Raw genomic sequence first — 16,479 nt, 5'->3', positions numbered from 1 at the left:
TCAGACCAGCATACAATGACCGTTACCCTACATCGCACTCTGCTAAGTTCACCGACCTTGAGTGGTGAAACCACAGGAAAAAAAAACTATCGATCGCCGTCAGAGAGCCTCATTGTTTCCATGTCACGGCCAAGGCTGTTCATTTGTGTAATTGTTTCTCATTGAATTGTAAAGCAGCGAGTGGGAGGCTTTTACAGAGATGTGGCTTAACAAGACACTTTGGCAGAGGTCGGGGCAGATGCGAGAGACCCAACAGCACCAAGGTTAGGTCGCACTATCACTTCACCTTGAATACAGACCCATCCCTTTCCCCCATACCTTCTTCAGAACCGACACCATCCAAGAATAGATGAAGTTTGGGCTGAATTATGGGTCATTGCAGCGTTTCAGACATTTTTATGTAACACAAAGTGAAAAGATATGATAAAGGACCGTCTAATTTCATTTTTCTTGGTTATATCATTCAAGGTGACCCAAGTTCAACAATCTGAATTTTGCCAAACAACCTTGAAAAATTCAGGGGGCATTCTTGAAGGGTAATTCCTTTTTCTTTTCTTTTTTTTTTTAACAACCTGGGGTTTATTTTGATAGTTTATTCATTTTACTCACTGGCCTCATTCAGTAGATGTTGGACAGGGGACCACCACTGGACTCAGCTTTATAACGGTGTCTTATGGGACAAGTGAACAGGAGTCTTAAATGTGACCTTTAAACAACAAACCCCCCCTAGTGTCTCAGTCAGACTGTGTCTATGACTTCTCTATTGTGCTGGCCGGCTAGTTTATGGATGTCACTACGACCTACAGTAAGTACAGGCTGCTACTTCCTGCAGGTTGAACCAGGAAGTAGATCAGCAATGTCATCCACCATTGATCCTATTGGACATCTCCCATCATAACATTTAACTTTCACTTCCACATACATGGTTTAGATAATTGGGTTAAATTGGACTTGTTAGGGCATATGGGTAGAGCAGCAGTCTATTCCATTGCCTAACAACATGGGGATCGCCAATTCGAATCCCCATGTTACCTCTGGCTTGGTTGGGTGTCCCTACAGACACAACTGGCCGTGTCTGTGGGTGGGAAGCTGGATGTAGGTATGTGTCCTGGTCACTGCACTAGTTCCTCCTCAGTCGGGGTGCCTGTTCAGGGGGAGGGGGAACTGGAGGGGAACAGCGTGATCCTCCCACGTGCTACATCCCCCTGGTGAAACTCCTCACTGTCAGGTAAAAAGAAGTGACTGGCGACTCCACATGCATCAGAGGAGACATGCAGTAGTCTGCAGCCTTCCCGGATCAGCAGAGGGGGTGGCGCAGCGACCGGGACAGCTCGAAAGAGAGGGGTAATTGGCCAAGTACAACTGGGGCGAAAGTCCAAAAAAATAAAGAATAGAATAAAAGTAAAGCTGGGCCCAGCAGTGGGCCATGTCCAACATCTACAAGCCAGTGTGGAAAATGACATCATAACTGATATATATGATGGAAAAAAATATGGGAATAAGTTCCACATTGTAAAAAAAAACGTTATTATCGTTTAAGTATTTTTAGGATAACATCCATTTTAGTGTCCCAGTGTTTCTTAGTACAGCCATAACCACCACAAAAACCGAGCTGTTGTTTCATCCTTGGAAGTCTATTCTCAAGTCAACGCTTGTCAGCTCAGCGCCTGGAGGCAAAGTTTTGGCAAAACCTGCCCATTCTTTTAAGCAGTGGGAAAAACTTTACAGGGGCTTTGTGTCCTCGTTATGATGGGTTTTTTTTGCCCGCTGTGCCAGGCCCTTTCCAATGCCGTGGAGACCAGAAATTCTTCCTTGGACTATAGATGCTACATAGCTCTTTGGCTTTACGCTGACCTCTTGGCCTCCTCTCTTCAGTTTTGATCTCCTTTTCCTCGCTCCCTTATCCCCCCGGAGGGTGTCAGAGTAGACGGAAGGGGCTTCAGCGGGCCTTTCCAATCCCTCATTCAGGTTATATTCTTCAAAAACCTTGGCCAGTCACACACATGCACACACACAAAACACACATGCTCCACAAAAACTATACAGATGCATCCCCATGCAAGCAGACTAACACACATACCCATCATCATCATCATCATCATCATCATCGCCGGTCATTCGGGGTCGAATATGACTTTCCTCCTTCTAGGTCCTTGTGAGTACAGCTTTTTACGTGGAGTGGCTGATGTGCCTGCAGCCACCACACGGTCCTTGGCAGTGGGTGGCCAGAGTCCAATGGCATGGAGAACCAAGACGATTGGGGACCCACCGTCTGTTGCAGCCTTCATCTGCCTTCACTGCTGTTGTGACCTTGAGACATCTTCCACCAGTTCTGCTGTTGGGATCTTTGTTGGATCGCGCTTTATCTGGAACCTCCCCCTTGACCTATCCGCCTTGCGTGACCCTACCAGGAGCCAAGCTCTGGACGGCATAGCTCTTGGGATCATTGGTACATGCAAGCTTCTCCACCACGGCAAAGTGGCGATCCAGGAGAACACACACACACACACACACACACACACACACACACACTCAGCAACAGCTATACAGATACATCCATATGAACAAGCATGGACAAATACACACATGCTGGGTCACATTAATACACATAGGATCAAAGAATGTGGATTTGACCCAGGTCTTTCTCTCCCTTAACCCCCCCCCCCCTCTATTTGTCTGTTTGTGTACTGTGCATTTGCGTGTGTGTTTGTATGTACAGATGTATGTATACATATATGTGTATTAATGTAAACCAGTATGTGTGTATTTGTCCATGCCTGTGCATATGGATGTATCTGTACAACTGTGCTGAGCTTGTGTGTGTGTGTGTGTGTGTGTGTGTGTGTGTGTGTGTGTGCGCGCGCGTGCGTGCGTGTGGACGCATGTGTGAAACCCAGGCCAAATCCACATTCTTTGATTTGATTCTGTGTCAAAACTTCTGAGTGAAAGAGGCCATCTATGTGAAGGGGGAACAACCATCCCTGAACGGGGGGGGTGGGGGTGCTAAGAGTTCAGTATATCTGTCGCCATCTTACAATGCTGTGATTGCAAACATTCCCAAATCCTCTGTGAATAGTACACATGGCCGTTGTAACTCTAGTTAATGGTCATGCCCGTATTTGCATATGAAAATGATGGTTGGTTTCGGTTGTTATGCCACTGTATTGTTTATAAGTACTGTATTGTTTATAAGGGTGGGGATACCTGCAGTCAGTTGAGACTGAAGAGGTCACTTAGGTGAGTGATGAGACGTTTCTCTCTGATACATAAATGCGGTCCTGATCATAATTAATGAGCCTAAGATCAGGCACGGCGTTATGGGTGGGCCTGACGGTCCTAGGCCCGCCCACTTTTCACCAGGCCCACCCTACAATTTTCCTCCCCAAAAAAATATATTATTTTTTACAAATTTTCATTTAGTCATAAATGATTCGAAATCAGCCAATAATCGCATGATTTTGTGCTAAAAATAGTTTTCATTAACATAATTTTATATGTTGATGTTCATGCGCAAGCAAGTTCATGAGACACGTGATGTGATGTTCGACGCCGGCGGGATAGGCTAGGCTAGTTCCAACTGCCATACCAAGCATTGCTTTTTTTCACGAAAACATATAAGCGGTCGGCTATGCTACCGTATGTGGGTGTAGGCTATGGCGCAACCAACTTTGTTTAAGTTCTTTAAACGTGCACGAACGGTGTCAGACTTGGAGTCGTCACTGCAACCAGGAGATGACCAAGGGTTGGTATCCACAACTCCACGCTCTTCCTCTCCGCCACCTCAGGATGCTAGCACCAGCAGCACGGATTATGCTAGCAGCAGCAGTATGGATCATGCTAGTACAAGCAGCATGGATGCTAGTGCATCCTCCTCCACCTCGTCGCGAGTGGAGGATTCAGCCCCCGGTATGTGTTGCAAACATGTCACCTTTATCCATTTTAATCCAAAATATGTTGTTTATTTTATTCGTGTATTGCATCTTTGTCAACAGGTCACAGACCTGTTGCGCCCTCTATTGGTCGGTCAGTGATAGAATTATAGTTCAAAATGGTCACTCACTGGCTTTCAACGTTGGCAAGTGATGGTACTGCTGCTGTTCAAGCAATATATATTTTGCACTGAGTAATTTTTAACATTTTGGCTCATTTTGTCAATGTTGCATGAATTATGAGGGTTTTTTGTGATTACATTTGTTATTCTATCCTTCTCGATTTTGGTCTCAAAATGCACCAAATTGATGCATTTAAATTATCAATATTGAAAAATGTTCTTCCGGGGGAGCATGCCCCCGGACCCCCCTAGGGAATTCCAGGCCCATCCATAATTGGCCTGGCCCACCCAAAACTGAAATCCTGGAGCCGTGCCTGCCTAAGATAAACGGTAAAAATTGTAAATGGACTGCATTTATGCAGCACTTTTCTAGTCTACTGACCACTCAAGGTGCTTTACAGTGAACACCTCACATTCACCCATTCACACACACATTCATACACTGATGGTGGAGGCTGCCATGCAAGGCACCAACCTGCTCATCAGGAGCAGTTAGGGGTTCAGTGTTTTGATCAAGCACACTTTGACACACTCTCTGGAGGAGCCAGGGATGGAACCAGGAACCTACCAACTACTAGACGACCCGCTCTACCTCCTGAGACATGCCGCCCCCATAGATAGTCATAGACTTTGTGCAAAAAGGGCGGCGCGGTGGCCCAGTGGTTAGCACTGTTGCCTCACAGCAAGACGGTCCTGGGTTCGAACCTCAGGCCATCCCAGGTCCTTTCTGTGCAGAGTTTGCATGCTCTCCCCATGTCTGTGTGGGTCTCCCCCGGGTGCTCCAGTTTCCTCCCACCATCAAAAAGACATGCATGTTAGGGTTAATACTCGTGTCTGTGCCCCTGAGCAAGGCAATGGAAAGAGGAACTGGAGTTGGTCCCCGGGTGCTGTAGCCGCCCACTGCTCCTATACAATAGGATGGCTTAAATGCAGAGAACACATTTCATTGTAAGAATACAATTTGTTGTAAGGTACAATGAAAAAATAAAATTATATTTCTTTCTTCCCTCTTTTTAAAATGGCTGTGAGGTATAGTTAATACACAAAAGAAACATTTAGAAGAGTTTGAGATGCATCTGCATGTGTGATGGTCCTTTAATATGCGTCTATGTCGGGTGGCTTCTCTTAAAAGGCCACATTCAAGAAGAAATGTCCAACTCTCTGACCTGTGGTTATGATTTCCTCCTCTCATTTCCTCTCTCTCTCTCTCTCTCTCTCTCTCTCTCTCTCTCCCTCTCCATAGGGTCCCGGGGACATGCTGGAGCCAGATTAAATCTAGGATGTAACGTTGTCTAAACTGCCATGTTCACTAATTTAACACTACCTTCGGGGTCCCTGACTTTAAGCCTGGATGTAGAAACCAGATGTGCACCTCCATCAGAGGAAATAGTTGCTGGGCAGTCACCCATAAAACACCACTGTTTGCCGTCAAATTTCACGGCAAAGCGATGTACTGGCCAGGGGGTCGGTAGCCAGGAGTTTGGAGGTGACCACACAGGAATCTATTGGAGATGAATACCTGGAACAGGGACCTGCCATGTGGAGGACTTCAGGAGTTTGGGGGGGGGGGGCACACACTTGCTTATTCTTTGAAAACTTGCTGTTTTGCCCCATGAACCTATCCAAACTGTAATTTCATGAATTGATACTCAAGTACAACTGAGAAAATCATTTTTCTGACCATCATGGCATTTAATTATGTTTGTTTTGAATGAGTCCTAAAAACACCCTGGTTTTACTTCAAATTTGTGTTTGGAGAAATCTGAAAAAAAAAATCAACTGATTTTCTTCAATATTTTCATCCAGACATCTCAGTGTGACGTGACGTGTCTCTTTAAGACGAAGCGATGTCCTCCAACAGAATTTGAAGGCTAGCGTGAAGCAGTGGACAGTCAACCGCTGCTTTCCTCCATCTTTATTTTTTTCTGTTTATGTGTAAACCTATTGGGCTGATACAACAGATTCTGTTTCTGATCAGGACTCTAACACGGGCTGTCTGCGTTGGTCCAGCATGCAAACGTGTGTCCCTTGAGCAAAAAGTTGGCTTAACAATTCAAAATGGGAATTTTTTTTTTGCTTTTTTCAATTTTTTTATTTATTTACATTTATATTATTTATTTATCTTATTATTTATTTTATTTTTTATTCTTTATGTTTATTATCATTATTACATTATTTATTATTATTTGTTGTTGTTTCGCTTCTCCAATTTGGTTGGTTGAGGGTTATTTGTTTATTTATTTATTTATTCGGGGTTATTGGTTGGTGGGTTGGGGATTTCATGGGGTAAAACTCAGAGGCACGTCTACATTTTGTTTGGTTTGTCTTATAAACCTGTGCAAAAGTGCAATAAAAAGATTTTTAAAAAATAGACACGTTTTTACAAAACTCAGTGCAAGAAAGTCTGCTGGCCTGCCGACTCGTTCCTACATAGTCTGTCCACCGCGTTGCCAAACATCTGTCTGAGTCGATCTCATGCGCCCTGTTATCTTACTGCTGTCATCAATAAGATTCCCCTCAGCCATGACTATTAAATATCTCACCGGTGTTCTGCTCATATTTGTCTCGCAGCCACTGGGGTAAAAACATTGTGAAACAACAGCATCTTTCTGAGAATGTGACGCTTTGGTTTTTACTGGTTTTGGATGGCCTATCTTTGGTCTCTCAAGGATTTCATCCTCTTTGATAGCTTTTTATATTTTACCTTTTAAACACTTCCTGGTTAACCTGGTAGGAGGCTTCCTGTCACTCTGCAGCCTTGCTATGAAAGTCATTCACTGTGTCCTGATGCCCATATCATGGCCACAGTACACAGCACTCATTCTTTATTAGTATATATACTTCATTAGTACACTACATTAAAATCTTTGTAGTATGGAAAATAAAGTATACTTTAAATGCCAGGGTATATCCTATTTTCATCAAAATAATGTAATATGAATAGACCGGATACTATTCTGGAAGAAAATGGCGTCTTTGTGTGGTTACCATGGAGATAAAGGTGGCAGAGGTCCGTGTCCATTTGCCATCACCTGCGCTGAGGATAGTACAATAGATTCACAATGCATACTAACAGCAAGTAGTAAACAGTATGTAGTACTGTCAGAATACAGTATATTCCATTAGAATGTAGTATATGGCAGAGTGTTCAGACGCAGCCTTGGTGTCCCCGGTATCCTGATAAGCAGTGTGGCGGTTCCCCCCCTCGAAAGCTTCAATTTCATTTCATTTCCGTTTTCAAATGCAAAGCAACTCAAGAAACTGGCTTCTAATTCACTCACAGACTGATGTGGGGGACCCAGGCACGCAAGTTTGGATTCTTCCAGAAACATAATGCGGTTTAAGCCGACACCCTGCCTGTGTGTGCACCACGGCCAGCTCTCACACCGACGGCCTTATCTTCACCTCGCATAAATGTGCCAAATTGACATTAAACAGAACGGGAACTCGCCCGAAAACCTATGTTTTTCACATGGTTATCAGATTTATAGCGGGACACGCAGGACCACTTAACCACCTTTCCAGGTCACCTTTCCAGGCCATCGTCACCGCTGACCACAGGAAGAAGATTTAATCTCATCGCCACACGAGACAGAAACAGAGGACAATGACTAGAATTGATCAATTCAAATCTCTCTCTCTCTCTTTCTCTCTCTCTTTCTCTCTCCTGTCTCTCTCGCTCTCTCTCTCTCTCTTTATCTCTCCTCTCCTCTCTCTCTCTCTCTCGCTCGCCCTCTCTTATGTTATAATCATGAATTACCATTGAACTTCTGAACGGAAAGAAGAATGAGTTTTATTGGAGGCCTTCTTGATCCTCCACCCCCCCCCCACACACACACACACACAAACACACATGCATCTAAATCCCCTCCTTGGACCCTTTGCCAAATGGTGGGAATCTTATCTGAGGTCATACATTCTTCAGTATTATTGGATGACTTAAATGTAACTTTCCTTACTTCTGAACATGTCTGGATTAATGTGAATTAACTGTTTAACCATCTAGTAAATTAATTAGTGTTAATTAATATTACTCAGCAAATGCTTTCGTGAAGAATAGTTCAAATCCGATTTAGAAACCGACACCAAAATCTATAATAACAGGAATAATCGGTGACCCATGGTACGGATATGAAGTTGGTAAGACAGGATCTGCAGGAGTAGCTGGAATTGAAGAACCATTTGGTCCTCTGTATCTTGCTGCCTGCTCAATAATCCAGGTAAGGAAACCAAAGAAAGTTGCATCAGTTCATCTGGACACAACATTGATCGAGAGAGAAACGTCTCATCACTCTTCTAAGTGACCTCTTCAGTCTCAGCTGACTGCAGGTACCCCCACCCTTATAAACAGTACAGTGGCATAACGACCCAAACCAACGATCAGTTTCATAAGCAAATATGGGTGTGACCATGAACTAGAGTTACAATGGCCATGTGTACTATTCACAGAGGGCTGGGGAATGGCTGCAATCGCAGCATTGTAAGATGGTGACAAACAGTCTCACTTGTAGTGGCCAACTTGTATATGGAGGAAGTGGAAAAGAGGCTCTGATGTCCTGTCCAGGCACACCACCTAGCCATTGGTTCAGATTTGTGGACGACATTAGCGTTAAAATTAAATCTCATTTCACCGACCACATTAACTCTGTGGACAACCACATCAGGTTCACCAGGGAGGATGTGAAAAATGGCAGGTTGGCCTTCTTACACTGTGAAATTGCAGTTGGTGGTGGGACACATTTGATTGTTGATGTTTACCGTAAACCAACACATACTGATCAGTAGTTAAGGTCTGATTCTCATCATCCCCTGGATTATAAACTAGGAGTTATCAGGACGCTTTACCACCGAGCTGACAACGTCCCCACCGACACAGCGGCTGGGGAAGGGGAGAAATCCCACATTAAACAGGTCTGGTTAAGTGTGGTTATCCTAACTGGGCGTTTGTCAAAGCCAGGAAGACGCCCAAACAGTGCTCCAGCTGACCCAAGAGAGGAGGAGGACAACAGCTGCCTCAGCATAAACCAGTGGTGATTCTGTATGTGGCGGGAGTGTCGGAAGAGTTGAGACGTGTATTTTCAGAACACCGTTGCTTTCAAACCCCAAAACACCAGAAATTGGTCCACCCCAAGGATCGGGTCCCCCGGCACAAACAGAGCAATATAGTGTACGCTGTTAAGTGCCGGGAGGATTGCCGTGACTTGTAAATCGGGGAAACCAAACAGACGCTGGCCAAGAGGATGGCACAACACAGGAGAGCTAACACGTCAGGCCGGGACTCCACAGTCTACACCATCTACAGACCAGTGGCCACTCTTTCAAGGATGAGGATGTGCTCATTCTTGATAGGGAGGAGTGCTGGTTTGAACGGGAAGTCAAAGAGGCCATCTATGTTAAGAGGGAACGACCATCCCTGAACCGGGGGTCTAAGAGTACATCTGTGGTCATCTTATAATGCTGTGATTGCAAACATTCCCCAATCCTCTGTGAATAGTACACACGGCCATTGTAACTCTAGTTAATGGTCATGCCAATATTTGCATATGAAACTGGTCGTTGGTTTCGGTCGTTATGCCACTGTATTGTTTATTTTTTTTTATTTTTTATTTTATTTCTGATTTTTCCCTTTTTTCTCCCAATTTAGTGGCCAATTGATCCCTATTTTAATTCAAACACCCACCCTCGTATTGCATGCGTTCGCCAACTGCATCTCTCCGGTCGGCAGTCTCGAAGGAAAGCGCCTCCCCACTTTCGTGACAAGGCGAATCCAAGCCGAACCACTGTTTTTCCGACACACACAGAGACGCATTCACATGACGAACACAAGCCGACTCCGCCCCCCTCCCGAAGACAGCGTTGCCAATGATTGCTGCTTCATCGAGTCCGGCCATAGTCGGATCTGACGAGACCGGGGCGCGAACCCCAGTCCCCAGTGGGCAACTGCATCGACACCAAGCCGACGCTTAGACCGCTACGCCACCGCGGACCCTCACTGTATTGTTTATAAGGGTGGGGGTACCTACAGTCAGTTGAGACTGAAGAGGTCCCTGAGATGAACAGATTCAACTTCCTGTGACGATTCTGTATCATTCTGTTCACAGTAAAGTCATCTATGACACGATGCTTTATTTTATATTTTTCAATCTTCGCTCTCATTGGGACATATATTATACACCTATTTTTTCTGTTGAAAGCATTTCCCGTCATCTCCGAGCCATCCCTAATTCTCTCTTTGTGATTTGGACCTTTGGCGTCATGTTAATGCTGATTTAACAGCAATTTTCTTTAACTTTCCCGACGACGACTGGCATCACGTCCAGCTAAGTGGAGCTCGGCAGCGAACATCTAATGAACTCTGATGAAACTTAAACAGAACAAATTAACGTTGTAATGATGCCAAATTATCAAACTAAAAAGTATTTGTTAATGAAATGGAATAAGCCCACACCGCTGTTTTGTCACAAATTGTGTTAGTCATCGAAATGTCATTCTTGATTGTTGGGAGTCAAAAGGTTTTTTTTTTTTCTTGGAAAAATTACAAAAATATTGAAAATCCAGCAAAAAAAAATAAAATAAAAGCCATTTGAAAGTAATAAACTACATTGTGCAAAAAGGAGTAAAAGGTCCAGGGTTTGGCCATCGTTTGGGATAAGTAATGATTCCAAGACACAAGAGTTACCAAATGAAGGATATACACAGTTAACCATAAACACACATGCGCATGCACACACACATGCACACACACCATACATGACTGCACCATACATGACCGTGGACACACTGTATATCTGTGCACACTTGCACATCATTTCTTTGAGTAAATGTGCACATTCACAAACGGGGATTTGTGCACGTATTGCTCATGTGTGTATCTGTGTGAGTGTGTGTCCTCTGGTGGTTCAGTGGGCGAGCTCTGTGCCCGTGTGTGTGTGTGTGTGTGTGTGTGTGTGAGGCTTGCTGGCCGGTCTTATCTAGATGTCCTAGTTATCGATTGGGGGACACACCTGATAAGAGAGGATGAGTACCCCCTCCAGCCCCCCATCATCTACCCTACTACACCGCCCCCCCTCCACCTCTCACCCCCCTCCTCTTCATCTTCCGCACCATAAGATGTGGATCTGTAACATCATGTTACTTCAACCTGATAAATCACTTTACACTCATATCACAAATCATGGCGGATTCAAATATGTCTCCTTGTAAACTCAAAGCGCTTTTCTCTCTCAGTGCGCGACATGTGAGGATGGTCATAAGATGGATGATGAACCGTAGGTAGTAACCCTACCTCTGTTTTTTTTTACTATTAACTCGTATTAAGTATTGTTACGTAGCGGTGTCACATTTGGTCAGATTTTGTGGCCCTAACCATCCAGCTTTGCAAAAATACTCTTGCAGCCGTACAGTAATTCTAGATGTTTCCTAAATGGCCCCTTCGAAGACTTTATACATTCTGGTGAAATACTAAACTAAACGGGTTTGATTTTACTTGAGTTGTCTATTTTTCATTTCCATTGCAGTTCACATGAAACAAAAAGCGCGGAGGGCCGACACCACATGCATACGTTAAACGCTCCTTATGTGTGGCACGTTTAAGGTTAAATCTCCTCGATGGTTTAGTGCACGTGCGAACAGTACTGATGGGTAATGTAGTCGACTGGAGCAATAAACTGTGAACTATATTGACGGAAGAATCGGTGGTGTCCTGCTCACAGTCTTTCCCACAGCATCTGCATGTAAAGGTTTTGCCTTCACTGGCAACCTTTTTACTAAGACAAGAAAAAACAACAAACTAAGTTAGTTGCTTAGTTGGTCCTCCTGTTTTGTTTGAGCAATGGATCCTCTTAAACCAGTCCATCTAGTCCAAAGACCAAAATGTCCAACAATTGAATGTTATCATTGATTTTTCTCGTCATCTGTGAAGGAGATATATGCCTTTTCTTTTCTGAAAGACCTTTCCAAATGCTATTGTTCCAAATGGACATCCCCCCCCCCACACACACACACACACACATTAGAATCCACATAAATCATGAACACGTAGCAGGAATGAAAATACCTGCATTTAATTGTATGGATTTCGTCAAAATATTCCCTTTATATTCCCAAGGGAAAAACGTTTAATGTGATCATTCTTATTCCTTTGTGTTACGTTACAGTGACGCCCCTTCTGGTATAACCTGGCTATTACTGGTTGGTTCGAGTTGGCTGTCTCTGCTACAGTCATCTCCTTTCCGTAATGGTTGTGGCGAGAGGAGAGGACGATGGTTTTACAGAGTTCAAAGGAAAGTGGGAGAAATGAGGTGTGCAGGAAGGAACAGGGAGATGGGACACTAATTTCAAGACTCGGATTTGGACACACTGCACTAAACAGTACAATTTTCAAAATAGGCAGACACAATACGGGCAGATGTGACTACTGTGGGCAAGAAGAAACATTAGAGCATGTCATGCTAAATTGTCAAAAATATGAGGCAGAAAGAAGGCGTCTGACTCAAAATCTCAGAAAAATAAGCATGCAATTTGATTTAATAGATATTTTACAGAAGAATCCAACTAAGTGTTATAAAATCTTGTTTCAGTTTCTTAAAGTAACGAATTTTATTAAGAATATTTGAGGGTTGTTTTTTTTTGGGGGGGGGGGGCTAACGTATATTAATAGACATTCTGATCCACACTCCATACCAGCTAGTGGCAGTAATGTACAATTTCGTTATTTGCCAACCGCCAATGAATTCCAGGAAGAAGAAGAAAGATTGCGGCGATGACGGTACGTCAAAATATGTGCTCCGCTTCTGTTTTGTGATATAATGTCATAATCTACTTACAAGTTTCGTCTAACTGTAAAGTGCCTTATGAATGTATGTAGATCACATTGCATGGAGATCAGACAGCTGTGAAAGTTAAACTTGCTTATTTTTTCTCCCAAATATATCGATGCTAGTCGAACCCGTTATGAAATACTAGCTAATGAGGTGCGAATGGCTGTCGCAAACATTCTAAACAAACTTCCGACTGTATTTTATTTTCACATACAGGAGCAGGAGTACGGTTCATATTTTAACTTGAACTTGACCAGCCGTTGTTTTGATTCATTGCCAGACAATAATAAACGGGACATTGGTCGCCTGAACCTGACATATCTGCGTGGACCAACACAAACATAAGCAGTGAAGGACAAAGCCTCTTTCTTGGTCAGGTTTCTGAAAGGTGATAAGAGACAAAGTTTTGATGGAGACAAAAAGTGTTTATAACTCATTGGGATGTATGTGACCCCCGGCTCACCACTTTGACTCAAAAACACCCCAAAACAAATAGAAGGAAATGTGCAGTGCGTGTTTTGCCAGTTTACATTGTCATCTCGTTGTCATATGGAGGGAAAATGAAATTACTATAATCGTTTCATGGGTAGTTGATTGAGTTTAAAACTGTACTACTGGAGACCATATTGAAACTGGTTTTGAACTATTGAACATACACCCTGCTCATGTTCGCTGCATGTGAACATTGAATAATAGGGGTGTTAAAGGTCATGCAACAAATAGGCGAGAAAGTGACGCTTAGTTATCAAAAATAAAAAACAGCGCTGAAACACTTACAGACTGATGGACGAATCAAGGTTCAAATCTCGTATATATCATCTCGACGATAGTATATTTAACAGTTTTATATTCCGACTGGTTCATAATGCTATGCTAGCTAGCTGGGTAATGAATGAATTCCAGAGCAGAATTGGTCACATGTGAAATTCTGCAACTCTGCCATTTGATTATATTTTATGACCAATTTTATATCTTCTCAGATAATTTAGCAAAATTATTTCTCTTCAGTTGTCAGAGGATTGTTTGTGTTTTTCGTTTTCACGGCTGCCTGCGCTCAGAGCAGCCAACCTGCATCAGCTCTGTGGCCTCGCGCTTCACTTCCTCCTTACTAATGGCTGTCTTGTTGCTTATGCTAGAGTGCCTCCCTCTGAAATAAACCACTCGGCTGAACAATTAATTATTCTAATGATAGCCCGGCACTCAGTGGTGCTTTAACAGGGACAGAGAGAGAGAGAGAGAAATGACACAGATAGCTGGTTTAATCCTTTGTGCGTCTCTGAACTAGGTGAGCTGTCTTCTACACCAATTTGTGCCACGGTGTGTGTGTGTGTGTGTGTGTGTGTGTGTGTGTGTGTGTGTGTGTGTGTGTGTGTGTGTGTGTGTGTGTGTATATAATGAGAGGCACTGAAATGTTGAGAGACAGTAGAAATGGATGAAAATAAGATAGATAAAGACGTGAGTATAATAGACCAATATAAACTCCACACACCCCTGTTAAAATGGCAGGTTTATGTGATGTAAAAACATGAAACGTGTCAGAACTTCTTCCGCCTTTAATGTGAAATTGCAACATATAAAAATAAAGCGGAAAAACAAATCTTTAAGGGGAAAAAATAAAAAAAACTTGTGGTAGCCTGGCTGTTTAAGATTTCACACCCCGAAACTAATACTTTTTTGAAGCACCTTTTGATTTTATTACAGCCCCTGGGTCTTTTTGGGTAAGAGTGTCAGCTTGGTAGATCTTGACTTATTTTCCCCATTCTTCCTTACAAAAACGTTGTATAGCCATCAGACTGTGAGGGTATCTCCTGTGCACGGCCCTCTTCAGGTCACCCCACAGATTTTCTATTGGATTCAGGTCTCAATTCTGGCTGGCATTGGCGATTTCAGACCCTTTTTAGGGGTGCTCAATCACCCCTAAATTTCACCTCAGCACCCCTAAAAATAATCAGAATGATAATAATAATTAATAGCATTATTATCATTTTCTGAAATCATTTTAGTCCTCTTACATTAGATTTTGCAAACTTGTCTGTTAGAGACAAGTTCGAATTGCTTTGATTAAACACGTTTATGCCTAACGTCCGGCAGCCTATTCTTTATAAAAGTCATGCCGTTATACACTCCGGTACAATAGGTGGTGGCATGCACCTTTAGTCCACCACGTCAGTGAAAGGAGAAGAAGAAGGAGGAGCCTGCCAACAAACCACCAAGAATAAAAAGAGCCCGCGGTTTACTTTAGAATGGTCTGCTAGTGAATATCATGGCGCAGATTAAAAACACAAGTAAGTTGAAACGTTAGCAAATACAACAGCTGAATGTTCTGAGAACATTGAGTCAAACTGGCATTATAGCTCCATTTTGTGTCAAAGAACGTTCGCTGATATAGTTCGCCAGAGGTTGTCAGCTTATCATGTTAGCTCTCAGGTAGAACGGTGGTGAGCGCGGTCACCTCACAGCAAGAAGGTTCTGGGTTCGAGCTTTGGGGGTCGTCCCAGGTCGTCCTCTTGTATGGGGTTTGCATGTTCTCCCCGTGTCTGCGTGGGGGTTTCCTCCGGGTGCTCCGGTTTCCTCCCGCAGTCCAAAGATATGTAGGTCAGGTGAATCGGCATTACTAACATTGTGCCTAGGTATGAATGTGTGTGTCGGCCCTGTGATGGCCTGGCGGCCTGTCCAAGGTGTCTTCCTGCCGGCTGCCCAGTGACTGCTGGGATAGGCTGCAGCATGCCCGCGACCCTGAGAGCAGGATAAGCAGTTCGGACAATGGATGGATGGATATTAGTTCTCTGAACTAGTCTGCTTGCAGTTTCCAGCTAAGGAGCTAACTGATGTTACAGTACTTTTATGGACAATGAATTGAAGCATTGGAACAAACTCGTTGGAAATGTCTGTTTTTGTCATAGATTAATATACGATTTAAAAAAAGAAAAGAAAAAAGAAAAACAACCAGGTTCAGATGAGAGAGTAAGGGCAAAAAGATGTCATCTCACTGTATTGCCCACAGCAATCCATTTGGCTTTTATTAAATTATAAACTCTCTGTTTGGTTGTTATGTTTGCCTTTTGGTTGACAGCACAAAGAGGGAGAGATGAGGATAGGGAGGGAGAGAAGGTTAGAGTGCAGGATGGAGTCAGCAGAAAGAGAGAGAGCAAGAAGAACGAGGTGAGAAAATGGACAGGTAGTCAAGAAAGACCCTTTATAATGCCAAAGCAGCTGCTGTTTTGCCCATATTCAGTGCAGTGGACTCCACAGTGAACAGTGTATTGACATACTGTTATTAAATGTGTATTCTGCCCAACCTCCCCTTACATTTATTTACACCACACATACTCTGTTTGTTTGTGTCTTTGTTAGTTGCTTTGGATAAAAGCATCTGCTAAATACCTGACCTTTACCTTTGGTTTATTTATTAACACAGTATAGGCCAATGTCATTTTCCATTTGAATACAACATTTTTGTGCATGATTGTCTGTGCAAATAGGGAGAGGAGGGTGCAGAGAGAGGACGAAGAGAGAGAGCGTAAGAGCAGGAGGAACAGGTGAGAAAGTGGACAGATACTGAAGTCAAAATTGTTATAGCGGCAAAACAGTAACTCAAACTGAGGGGGG

This window comes from Lampris incognitus, chromosome 13, assembly GCF_029633865.1.
Source record: "Lampris incognitus isolate fLamInc1 chromosome 13, fLamInc1.hap2, whole genome shotgun sequence".
In the NCBI taxonomy this organism is placed as follows: domain Eukaryota; kingdom Metazoa; phylum Chordata; class Actinopteri; order Lampriformes; family Lampridae; genus Lampris; species Lampris incognitus.
This window is presented reverse-complemented; position numbering follows the sequence as displayed.